The sequence below is a fragment of the Macaca nemestrina genome, chromosome 5 (genome assembly GCF_043159975.1).
Source record: "Macaca nemestrina isolate mMacNem1 chromosome 5, mMacNem.hap1, whole genome shotgun sequence".
NCBI lineage: Eukaryota > Metazoa > Chordata > Mammalia > Primates > Cercopithecidae > Macaca > Macaca nemestrina.
The window spans coordinates 32,707,095-32,720,214 of record NC_092129.1 but is presented as its reverse complement, the minus strand read 5'-3'; the positions used below and the strand labels follow the sequence as shown (position 1 = coordinate 32,720,214).

General features: G+C 33.7%; 1 protein-coding gene and 1 long non-coding RNA gene across 15 annotated transcripts in view; one reads left to right on the top strand and one right to left on the bottom strand.

Moving 5' to 3' along the window:
* LOC105465585 (protein tyrosine phosphatase receptor type K) overlaps positions 1-13,120 on the top strand; it is a 558,841-nt gene that overhangs the window by 474,372 nt on the left and 71,349 nt on the right. The gene's annotated exons all lie outside the window — the stretch shown is intronic.
* Positions 1,582-13,117, bottom strand: LOC139363301 (uncharacterized). Its single transcript, XR_011623352.1, has 3 exons — positions 13,025-13,117; positions 10,544-10,626; positions 1,582-1,708 (listed from the first exon to the last, which is right to left on the bottom strand). It is a non-coding gene; the product is annotated as an uncharacterized lncRNA (long non-coding RNA).

Sequence of the window (13,120 nt, the reverse complement as noted above, 5' to 3'; positions counted from 1 at the left end):
ATGGAATTGAAATTCTAGTTGAAGGAAGTAGACCAAACACAAACAAGTAAGTACAGTCATTCCTTAGTATCCAAAGAGAACTGGTTCTGGGACCTTGAGGATACCAAAATCAGGGATGCTCAAGTCCCTGATATGAAAAAGCATAGTGTTTGCCTGAAGGGAATGAGGGCATCACCCATGTGGGGGAGGAACACTGGAGGCAGAGGGAACATACGTGGAACCTTGAGGAGAATTTTTCCTTATCTGCTCAGAGAAGGTGGGTCAAACCCAGGATATGAGCTAGAATGTTCTAAATCAGCTCTTCTCAAAGTTAAGCTTAAGTCAGAATCACTTGGGGGCTTGTTAAGCAGATTGCTGGACCTCAGCTCCACAGTTTCTAAATCACTGGGCCTGTGAAGAGGCCCATTTGCATTTCTAACAAGTTTACCCTGACACTGCTGGTCAGGTCAACAGCTGGTCTAAGCAAGTCCCATTCACCCACTGCCAGTGATGGGTTTAGCATTGTAGATGTAATCCAGTCTTGGCATGAGAGATCTAAGGCTACATTTTCTTAGAATGTAAGCCTTCAAAGAAATGTTTTCCTTCCTGATTTATAAACAGAGAGGTGGTAAGGACAGCCCCCAACTTATCCTTTTTACCTAGGGGCATTGTTTATCAGGATATGGTGTTCAGAAAGTTGAGCCAAATTTTCTAAACAAATTAGCCAACTCAGAGCCCTAACAACCATGAAGTTCTGAGATCTCCATTGCTGGACTTCCTTAACTTTATATATCTGTATTTGAAAAAAAAAAAAATCATTATGGAAATCACTGCTAGTAGGTAATCTGTTATTTGCAGCATATAATGTCTGAACTGATATTAGGAATTTTAGTAAAAATAGTGGCTCGTTTCCAATATGAAGTGTAAAGATTCAGGTATTTCACAAATGATATCAAGAAAGCACTTACAGTTCATGTAACCTAATCATTACCATGATATTTTTTAAATAGTGAATCGCCTTCTTGGCGTCAGTCTAGAATACCAGAAACACTTTGGCTGCCTTGCCATAGGTACTTTGGTAGAACTTATCCTCACTGGCACCAGATATAGCTGGAAATCAGTAACACAGACAGTACCCCTAGAAGGCATGGAAAGAAAAAATTCCAAAAGCTAAGGCATACATGTGTGCATTCATTTTTCATTTAATATCAGTTTATTCATTCATTTGATAAACCTAAAGTTGATGTATAATTACTAAAGATTCATATAGTCTGGAGTTTACCTCTTCGTTTTGTATATTTATATCCTGGGACTGTCTAAGTCAGATTATTATTTATTCAGAATATTACTTATGGTAAGCAATGATGATAAGTCCTTCCTCACTCCCTCTAAAAATCTTTGACTTCAGTGCTAGCTTGCATTTTAAACATGTATTCCAATATTAAGAAAAAAATCACTTGTTACAAAAGAGTAGTAGTACATGGAAGATTTTATCCAAATACATAAGACATACCAGCACTGATCATGTTTTGTCTAATTTATCCATTCTTCTTTCTTTTGTGGTCTATTCACTAATTACTTGATGAAGAATTTGTTTTTTCAAAAGCATTTTCTTCATAATCTTAATTTTGTCTGATGCTGCTTCTGTCAAATCTTTCACTGGTGCCCTTTTCTCTGTGCAGATGGATGACATGCTTTTATAAGTGACAGACATTCAAAAATAACAAACCTGAGAAGAAAAAGAACAGTTTATCTGTCAAGAAGTTACAGTAAAACTGTGGAAGCTCCATTTGGTTGTACTCCGTGTGTTTAGAAATTGTTTGACTGAATTCATTCCCATCATAGTCACCACTGGTGAACTTGAGAAACTCCACAATCTCCACTCTTAAATTGTACTCCTGTGTTTCATCCCTCACAGAATTTACAAAAGTGGAGGGTGGTTTAAAAGCAAGGGTTAAAAAGTAATAATAATAATAATACATATTTAAATGGGCTTCAGGATCTGAAATCCTAGTCTTAATTTCTTAAATTGTACTAAGATGCTTTATTTTTAGACTACTGCATGTTGAAGGAAATAGGAAAGCATTAACAATAAATTTTCAGACACTTTTTTACCTCTTTTTTTTTTAAAGGGATGGAAGTTAGGATTAACTGTGGTAGGTTAGCCTAGCCATTCAGAAACTTTGGGCAGGTGTGTGGCTTTTCTTGGTCCCTAGGATGGAATTAGCTTGGGAAAAGCTGCTAGCCCTTCTGAAAACTTGTAATCAATGAGCAGAATTTTGTAGTTTTTCCTCTGAGTGCCTGAGCACTCTTGCTGACAATCACACTCTTTTCTCCTGCAAGGGAACAAGGGTGTATCATTCTTCCTGCCTGTTGGATCTATGCACAAGTTGTCAAAAATTAATCTGATTTAAAGTTTTTCTTTTCCTGAACTCAGAAGGGAGGAAATTACAGAAAAGTATATTAGTAATAGACTACAGCCTGAGGGAAATGAAAGCATATCTAAGCAAAGCCAAGCCAGGAACAAGTACAATTTTAATGACATTTAAATCAATGTTCATGAATTAGAACTGACTTTTGTTAGGCACTAATATTTCCTGCTTTTCTGTCAACATCCTTATCATTATAAATTCTTTTTTGTTTAAATATAAAGGTACTAAAAAGCTAATAGCTAATAGATTTTTTTCAACCTGTTTGCAAGGCTAAATTCTCTCTTTGCCTTTGAAAAACTGGAGTAGAATAAAAATGTTGTATTGCCACAATGGATTCAAAGGCTGATGAGTGGTCAAATTGTTAATTATTCAGGAATTTCTTACTGAAATGAAGAACTGTCTGGATGGACTGTAAAGTTCATGAAGGTATCAACCTCCTTATAATTGTCTGTGCCTGATATTTAAGATATGTATTCATCTCTTTGGACTGGCTTAATTAATTAATATTGTTATTCAGAATATTATTTACTACAATAATTCATAATTATTCTTTTCAGTGCCCTGAAGATGTATCAGTGTTTTTTTCTGCTATGTTTTAACTTTATTGACATAATTTAGAAACAATGTGGAGTGGTCATTTTTCTTTTAATCTAATATAGAAAAAGAGAAAATGTTTATGAATAGAAAGAAGTTCTGCCTTTGCTTTTGCTTCTGCACTCCCATACTCTCTTAGAATGGACAAAATACAGAAAGAAACCTTTTGCCTGAGTTCTTAATTTCATTACATCTTATATTAATTTTCACCTTTTTTGTGAGAAAAAATAGGTTTAAAAAGTAGTTGATTTTTTACCTTGCCTCTACCTACTGGATAAAGAGTAGTGTGATTACTGTAAATAGAGGAAAGAAATGATATAGAAGCCCATGACTTCAGGAAGCTCATGGTCCAACTCATGACACATAAATAGATCTGGAAAAAACTAGTCTAGAAAAAAAAAACTCAAAAATGTGTGTATGTAATATAAGTATGTATACTATATGTAAGTATTCTACTAAAGAGATAGGAAGTTTTCAACAACAGCGATGATGACTTGTGGAAAATTTCTGGGAAGTCATTAAATCTCATCTACATCTTAAGAGGTCAGTTGAACTTTCAACTGGGACTGGGCATAAGCAGAGGCAGAAAGGTTTTAACAAACAGGCTGTATGAGGGTTTCCCCCAACAAATTTATTCATTTATTCAACAAAAATTTTTAAACACTCCCTGTGTACCAGACATGATTCTAGATGACAGCATTAAAATGGTAAACAAGACGTATCACTTCGAGGAGCCTATATTTCAGATGGGGAAACCAACTACATATATATGTATACACACACACACACATACACGCCCACACACCCACAAATACAAATTAAGTAATCAAGATAGTTTTGAAGTTTTGATACATAATTCAGTGAAGAAAAAAAGAGCAGTATAATGTGATTTTGAGTGAGTTTCCTGAGTAAAACTAATTTTGAAAGGATTTCAGATAAATCTTCACTGAGTTGATGTTTCAGCTGAGACTTAAATGAGAAAAAAAAAAAAAAAATTAGCCTGTCATATAAGTTGCCAGAAGAGCTTACCAAGGAGAAGGAACAGCAGATGCAAAGGACTTGATATAGGAACAAACTTTGGATATTCAAGGAATAAAGAGGATCATGAAGGCCTGGTAAACCATGATAGAGAATTTATATTTTAAGTGTGAAGGAGAGCCACTGGAGCATATAAACAGGGAATCATGATTTGATTTGTGCTTTTAAGGATCACTCTGGATACTCCATGGAGAAGAGATTGTAAGCTCGTCAGAGTGTATTTAGAGCACATACTACTACAATGGTGGCTAGGACTAAGGGAGTGGCAGTGGCGTGAGAGAGAAATGGGCGTATTTAATACTTTTAGATACAGATACATAGTACTTGTTGATAGATTAAATGTAATGTAGGAAGGAAAGTAAAATGAAGAATGATAGGTTTTTCTCATGTACGACTAAGTGGATGAGTTTGCTATTTCATTTGGTTTTGTGACATTGTGCAAAAAATAAGCTGTTTAAAATCTAAGTAAGTTGAAATCTATGAGTTCTTTCATGGATAGGATGAGGATTGAAAATGTTGGATTTGATATAGTATCAATATCAATAGTCATTAGAAAATAGAATTATTGAATTTTCAAATTTGAGTTACTTAGCATTATATATTCCAAATATTTTCCTAGTTTCTTTTGCAGGCGTTTTATGGACTTCAAGAGCATTTGCCCTACTTTTGTAATAAACTATTTTTAAAAAATTAAAAACAATGCTTAACTATACAAATGTGTCATATACAGAATACTAACAAATATGTTCCCTTAAATTTTGCCATAAAGTTTCTTTATTCCTAAACAGATTTAAAAAAAAAAAAGTTTTTTTCTTCTCACTCTGTTATACATATAACTTGAAACTACAATGTCAGTTACTAAGATGATAGTATGTAATATATTTAGATTCCATATATTGATAACATGCAACCAAATCAAATATTAAATAGTTTCTATAATATCACAGCTATCGTTCTCTTTTTTTGCCCCCTCAAGCAACAAAATGTGTTATTTTTAACCCTATGCAACCATCTTTCTTAACCCTTGGTTTCAAATTTAGAACACTTCTTTTCACTGATTGGCTTTATAGTAAGAAATGCAAATGGTATTGGTCATAAGTAAGTTTAAACTTATAAACTTATTAATAAAATAGTTATACTCCATTTAGTATTTATTTTTCAAAATGATTTCATACTAAAAAGTTTGGATTCCCTGACCTAAGTCAATGCCCTCTTGCTATGGATGAGAAGACTGATGTTTATTGATGATTTGATTTCTGAGGCAGGACAGACAGTTGAAAGTGTAGGAACAGAAATCAATTCCCTGTACTTTTTTCAGTGCACTACATTTATTTCACACTGTCCATGTAGAATCATCAGTTAAAACTCATATATGTTCAACCCCTATTTTCGTATCAAGAGTAATATGAGTATCTAAGTACCAGAGGTCTATCATAATAATTTCTCTAATGTGATTAAAGAACAAGCCAGATATTTTTATTTGATAGAGTATACTGATAGCATCGAACTGAGGATGTCATTTGTTTATTAGGGAGAATTTTATAATTTAGAGTTTTGTTCAAATAATATCAACGGTAAAGTCTAAATTACTTATTGCCTTTAATTCTAGGAATGTTACATTGAGTGACTAATGAAACAGAAATAACTACTACCCATGTAAGATCTTCATATACATTTATGTCAGAGCAAAGATGGCAAAATACTTGATGAGATTATCCTCCCTCACAACCTTTATTTTAATGCTGTCAATCAAAACTGAGCCAGTTAACATTTCTACAGAATCATATTATATCAAATAGATAGGTTATTTGTAATAATGATAATTCTTGGTTGGGGCTTCTGCGATAGGCTGAATAATGTCCTCCCACAAAGATGTCTACATCTAATCCTCAGATGCTGTAAAGATGTTAAGTTCCATGGAAAAAGAGAATTCCCAGTTGTGATTAAGTTAAGGATCTTGAGATGGAAAAGTTATTCTGCCTTTTCCAGGTAGAATGAGTGTAATCACAAGAGTGCTGATACATGTGAGGTAGCAGAATCAACGGCAGAGAAGGGATGTGATGACAGAAGCAAAAGTGGGAATGACCTGCTTTGAAGAAGATTGGGGCCATGAGCCAAGGAATGCAGGCAGCTTCTAGAAAGTGGAAAAATCAAGAAAACAGATTTTCTCCCTTGAGTCTGTAGAAAAACAAAGCCCTGCCAACACCTCGATTTTAGTCCCATTAGATTCATTTACGACTTCTCTTTATGTATCTCTCAGATATATAAAATGATGAATTTGTGTTGTTTTAACCCATAAATTTGCTGTAACTTGTTATAGCACTTATGCCTAATGAATACAAATTCTGGCACCTGCAAGTGTGGTCTTACTGTAATTGATATCTAAAAACATGAAAATGACTTTGGAATCAGACAGTGGGCAGAAGCTTGGAAAAATTTTGAGGCACATGATACACAGCCTAGGTTGCCTTCAACAGAATGTTAGAAATATGAATGTTAAAGTCTGTGTGGCAAAGATGCAGAAGAAAATAAAGAACATATTGAAACCTGACGAGAGGGTATTCTTGTTAGGTGGCAGAAATTTAGCTGAATTGTGCAGTTCTGGGGAAAGCCAAATTTATAAATTATGAATTTGTATATGAGGTAAGGTGATTTCCAAGCAATGTTGAAGGTGTAAACTTTCCAGACACACACACAAATGTATATTACATATACATACTTTTATAAAACTATATATATAGCTATATATACACAGACATTAATACACAAATGTGTATTACATATATACCCACTTTTATAAAACTATAGACATATAAAACTGTATATATACACATACACATTCACACATATACACACACATATATACACACATATATATTATATATAATTTGTTGATACTATTATCTTTATGTAGTGACAGTTCAACCTTCACTTTGATTATGAAGCAGGCAAATGCTACAGAAAAGTCTTAAGTATTTCTATCCTTAGCAATTAAAAACAGGCCTTTATACTGAATCTCTATATGAAAAGGATTACATTAGTTTTATTGCAGTATTATGGTGATGTGATTTCTGCCTCTCTTTTTTCTATATTTATCCAGTTGCAGGGAAAAAGTATTAAAATCCAGTTTGGCCTCACTGAAGCACATTTGCAGAGTGTTATAGAGCATTGGTTTATGATTATTGCCATATAATAGACAAAGTATTCTTTATCCTCTATCAGTTTAGTGACTGAAATTATGAATTCTATTCAGTTTTTAATGAAATGTGGATTACTTCAAAGATTATCTATCTGATTTAATAAATGCATTAGAGTAGAAAGTTAATTGGATCTTTCTTGAATGAATGGTGACCACTATGTGTGATTGATGGGAGTGAAAGATAGAATATTATGTTCTTTGAGTTTGTTTTATGTGTTTAAAACTTTTAGATTAGAAAATTAATTTTTGTGTGATCAGTTTTCTCAAAAAAATTATGTAACTCCTATTGAAGTTACAAAAATCATGGATAAATTTTAATTCATTTTAAAATAAAAATATCTTAAATTTTGTAAAAATGGGTTATAAAAAATGCCACATACTGGAACACATGTTTAGTTTATTGTGTTTTTAGTTTGCAGGCAGAGAAAATGAATTTTACTCCAAACATCTGCATAGTTCTAGATTTGTCACCTACTGTTTTTGACACAGATCTCAACTGAGCTTCTAATTTTGGAATCTTGCTCCAGTTCTTATATTTCCTGTTCAGTATTCAAGTGCTCATTCTGTATTAACTGGTAAAGAGGTTATCATTTCGGCTTGGTTTATATAGACACTCTATATTCTTCATTGTTTAACAAAATGTAGAGATTCAGGTGCTTGCAAATATGATGGTAGAGGTGACAAAGTGATCCTCATCACATTTTGTATATCGTTAGTAATGGCAGTAAGAGGTTTACAGTATGAGTATTACTAACCCTTATGAACAAATACAGATTATCTTTTAGTTAACAATGTTACTCTTCCTGAGCGATGTTCATGTGTGCAGGTGTGCCTTCCATATTTTCAATTCAGACAATGTTGTAATTGCTGACTGCAGCTGTTATTTACAGCACCTGGCTTTGCATCTGTGCCTCTTACAATTCCAATCTTGCCCTTTGTTTGAGGATAATTCCCAGTTCTTGTATACCTCCTGCTATTTGCTGCTATTTCCCAGGTGAAAACCCAACTGGGCTATGCTTCTAAGGTAGGGATAGTTTCAGTGTCCTAGTAAATCTTTCCTCTGTTCACCCTGATGACCATCATCTTGGTTTTGACTCTTTTATTTAAAAAAAAAAAAAAAAAAAAACAAAGACTGCTTTGTATTATGCGGCTATCATTTTTCTGACAAGTTCAGCCACTGTGGAGACAGTGTGAAGTAAATGTGACTCATTGTTGGTGGTCTAGCAATGTCTAAAGACTAGAGCAAATAAAATGTTAGTAAAGAGAAGGAAAACAGAGGATAAAAATTAAAGTTCCTAAGAAGTATGTAGCTAAAATTTCGCCTTATCTAATTGAGGCATTTTCTCTTGACTTTGCCAGCACAACACTTCTTAGCAATGGTAATAACAACAACCACCTTATTAATTTGCTTTTTTTAAATTTAGAATTCACATCATCATGGTAACAACAGCAATCCCTTGAATATATCTTTGTTAGTTGTTTAATTTCCTACACCTAACTCTTCCACCAGCTGCTAAATATTGGGACTATTGGTCATGCATTCAGAAAGTATTATGTGCTTCCTGTCTGTAAGGCACTAAATCAGATATTGTGCTCCAAATAAGAGGGTCGTAGGAGGGAAGGCATCCCACCTGTATGCAGTTACTACACAGAGCAGGTTTGGGATAAAAATAGACATTGGCCACATCTTTGTTAAATCATGAGCTGTGAACCTTCTTGTGACAGTTCCCCAGCTCTGCCAAGATATGTTCTTTGGAAGAAGTTGCTTCACTTTTCGTTTGGGTAGAATATATACAGTCCAAGTTATAGATTCCCTATAACTTAGAATTTACTAACTCTTCCTTTAAACAAGTATATGATTATCCAAAATGTATCTAGGCTGTTTTGATTCCAGTTTTATAAAACAAGTCACTAATCCAATGTTGTGTTTTAAATAGAAACTTTTCTGTTTGTAATTTCAGTTGGCATTCATTATGTATTTACTTAATGTGGGCATCTCTTTTCAGACTTATTTATGGTCGTAGACCCTATCTATATTTCTACATCTACCTGAATATAGAAAAATACACTGTTTTTAAAATTGTTATCATCCTAAAATAGTGGTCTGAAGCTTGCATTTTTGAACTTAAAAAAGTGTCTTTAACTTATTTTCAAGTATGAAATTATGAGCATTCCATAGCATGAGTTTATGTTTAATCCTTCTTATATTGATGAACATTTAGTTTATTCAAATTTCTTGGGATTACATTCAATGATGCAATAAATATCCTTGGCTAAGATCTTTACATTGTCTGTTATGGGATAAATTTCTAGAAGCAATATTGTCAGGTCATATGATATGTATATATTGTAAATAATTACAGCCTCAAAACAATTATGCACATTTACATTCCAAACAATATGTTAGAATACTTATTTCTCCATATCCTTATCACTACTAATTAGTGCCCATCTTTAAAAGTTTTGCTTATGTGATGGGCAGATATGATTAACATTTTGTGATGTTTCATCGTAACATTATTCAGTTAATGATAACACTGCCTATTGTAAAATTGTTGCATGAAGAATGAAGAGACAGTCATAAAATTGTTGCATGAAGAATGAAGAGACAAACACAGTTAACTATTCAACTTGTGTGGTGCATTTTGTTGCACTTTGAAAAATGAAAAAAATCAAACATTTAAAGTTTTTTTATTGATAGTTGCTCCTTAAGAAAAGCCTGGAAATACTTTAGTTTGCTTTGGAATGTCTTTAAGTGCATAGTGGTTCTGTCGCATTTCCTGAGCTACAGTAGATTCTAAATCATCTTGATTTAAGATAGGCTTCTTTTGTAATCACTGACAGTCTCTGATTTCAGATTTCTCCAGACATTGTCATTGAGTGGAGCGGTATCTCTAGAAGTTATAAGAACTGTACTTTTTGACTCTTAATAAAAGTAAAGTATGTCAAAATAATCAAAGTGGAAGAAAGCATGAGTAGCCATACAGATAAATTGAGATTCATTAGATAAGCTAGTTGGTAGAGGCAAATGTGAAGAATATTTTTAAATTCACTACTAAGATAAATTTTTTAAAAAATGTTAACTTAAAGTTGCTGTTTTTAAAATTTGCATAATGCTTTGAATGACAGTAAGACAAATGTCATTATAATCATAAAAAATGTATATAAAGTACATTAGTATTTTCAATTTCTCCTGGAAAAAAAAATCGCCACATCTCTTCCAAGATATATAACCAAGTTAGAAAAACAAGTTAGATAAATATGCATATTACCAGTTAAGTTCAGTTCTACTTCTGCTTACCAGATGTTTTGATAGAAGTCTTTTTCAGTGTTCAATATGATGCGTGTTTCTCACATTGCTGTGAAACATCTAAGCTCTATATTCTGTTTGTTGATAAATAACATATGGTTTTGAAAATCAGTGTTAAAACCGCACAAAAATTTTTAAAGTGAAAAAATTAAGTTTTACCCTCAATATAATAATTGTTTTAAAAATCTTTAAAAAATAATGTTAAATTTCACTATGATATATACAACTGTCTAAGAAGTTTATTACAGAGACAAACAGAAGAATGTTACACATTGCTCAACTCAGGATTACTTCCTTTTTTTAGTTTTAGAAGAATTCAGTTTTAGATTAAACCAAATAACCAGTAATGTGTACAGCTCCCTGATCTGTTGTCATGAGCACGAAATTTATTTACTGACATGATGCTAAGAGGTTTTCTACAGATATTCCAAATCTGACTGGGTTTTGCTCCATTTTTCTTTTGCTAATCAAGACTTCATTGAAATAAATACATAGTAAAATTCTAATAATGCTAGAGTCATTTCCCAAATGTCTTGATGTTAAGTGAATAATAAACTCCAAATCTGATTTTGTAAATATTATTTTAAGATATGCATTCTTAAATCTTGATAGGCAGATGTTCTAGGAGGCTCCAAGAGAGCTCAATTGGGTAACTCTCTCAGAGGACTGACTTGCTCCGTATTTGCATCATGCTTTTGTTTGGTTTCATTCACGGGCACAGTTGCCCATCATGCAGGGTATCACAAAATGACCTAAATTAACTTTTCTGCAGGAAGTAGAGGAATCTCAGGAGAGGATAATCCAGTTTTAAATTCCCCCTGGGACTTAAATTAATTCAGTCTTAATCTGGGATGACTTAAATGACTTAGTATATAATGTCTCTTGTTTCTCTAAAAGAGAGTCTATCAATGACAGAGGCCTGAGTCTAGAGATCAAGTATATAGTCCTGTTGACTGAGAAGAGGCAGAAAAATCTGATTAACCCAAAGGAGAAAGGCGAGGGAGGTGGCAGCACAGTGAACAAGATTTGCACTCAAGCACAACTAAAAGAATGAGTTAAGGAGGGCTGGGTGTGGGGTCTCAGTACTTTGGGAGGCCAAGGCAGTCAGATCACCTGAGGTCAGGAGTTCGAGAGCATTCTGGCCAAGGTGGTGAAACCCTGTCTGTACTAAAGATACAAAAATTAGCTGGGCATGGTGGTGCGTGCCAGTAATCCCAGCTACTCGGGAGGCTGAGGCAGGAGAATGGCGTGAACCCGGGAGGCAGAGCTTGCAGTGAGCTGAGATCCGGCCACTGCACTCCAGCCCGGGCGACAGAGCGAGACTCCATCTCAAAAAAATAAATAAATAAATAAATAAAAAATAAAAAAGAACGAGTTAGGGAGGAGATGGAAAGAAATCGGTTCATTTATTTTCAAAATGATCAAGGATGAGTGAGTGGTAGGTTCCTTTAGAATTTTTGATGTATCTATATTTTACCAACTCTTTATTTTCTACATTTATTTCAGTATTTTAGTTTATTAAATACTTGCAATGTTATTAAACATAGAGAGACTGAAGAATAGAAATATGAGTAAGATATGTGTATTAATTTTAGGGCACTCACATCCTAGTACTTTTCTATGTTCCTTTTTTTTGCCTTTTTCCATTGATGAAGGTTATCTTCTCTCTTACTCATGGCTAGTAATTTTCACTCTTTCTCTTAAAATTATTTCATTGTTGTTGTTATCTTTTCTTGCCTACATAGTTACTATTCTCTGTACAACTCTGTTGCTAGCAACCATCTTATAATTCGGTTGTATCTTATCCGTAAGACCAAATTTGGTTTCTAAAACATCTCCTGGGTGTAGCTGTTCCCATGAAGATGACATAGCCACAGTGAAGTATGAAACCATATAAAACTCAGTAGTTTATTGGGCTCATTCTCTCACAGCCGTGGGAGAGGCTTTGGTTGCCTGTGTCTCTTTCTCATACCTTGAGGCATGCTTATATTATATGAAATACCTCATATTTTGAGGTTGGGAACAGAGGTTTCCCAACCCTATCAGATCCCAAATACAACAACTGTTTGTAAGACCCTCTGTACTATGAAAAAGCAAAAATCCATTGCATTCCATTTACCAACATACATCATTTCAAAAGATAACCAAATGTACCTAACTTTTAATATTAAAAAGAGTCAAAGGAAATAAAATATATGCTTATTGCCTAAACTACTGAACACAACCACGTTAGAAGATATAAAGAATACTCTGATGTTTGCCGCTATTCTGAGAATCACAGAATGAAACTCCTAATTATGCAGACTGTCCTGCAGATCTCAGAATGTCTATCAGCCCTGCTCTTTCCCAATAAACATTATAGAGCCTTACTCTAATTGGGAGACCTAAGTGTTCCTACACATTTCCTAGATGACTCCAGAAGGCACTATCTGCTATACTGAGAACATTGCTATAGAACTTTACCTTCCATACCTCTTCTTATTTGTAACATCTGTCCCTGGTAGCTCTGAAGAAGATTTTGCTCTCAGTCTTCCATGAGCACATAGAAACTTGGAATATTTTTTTCTG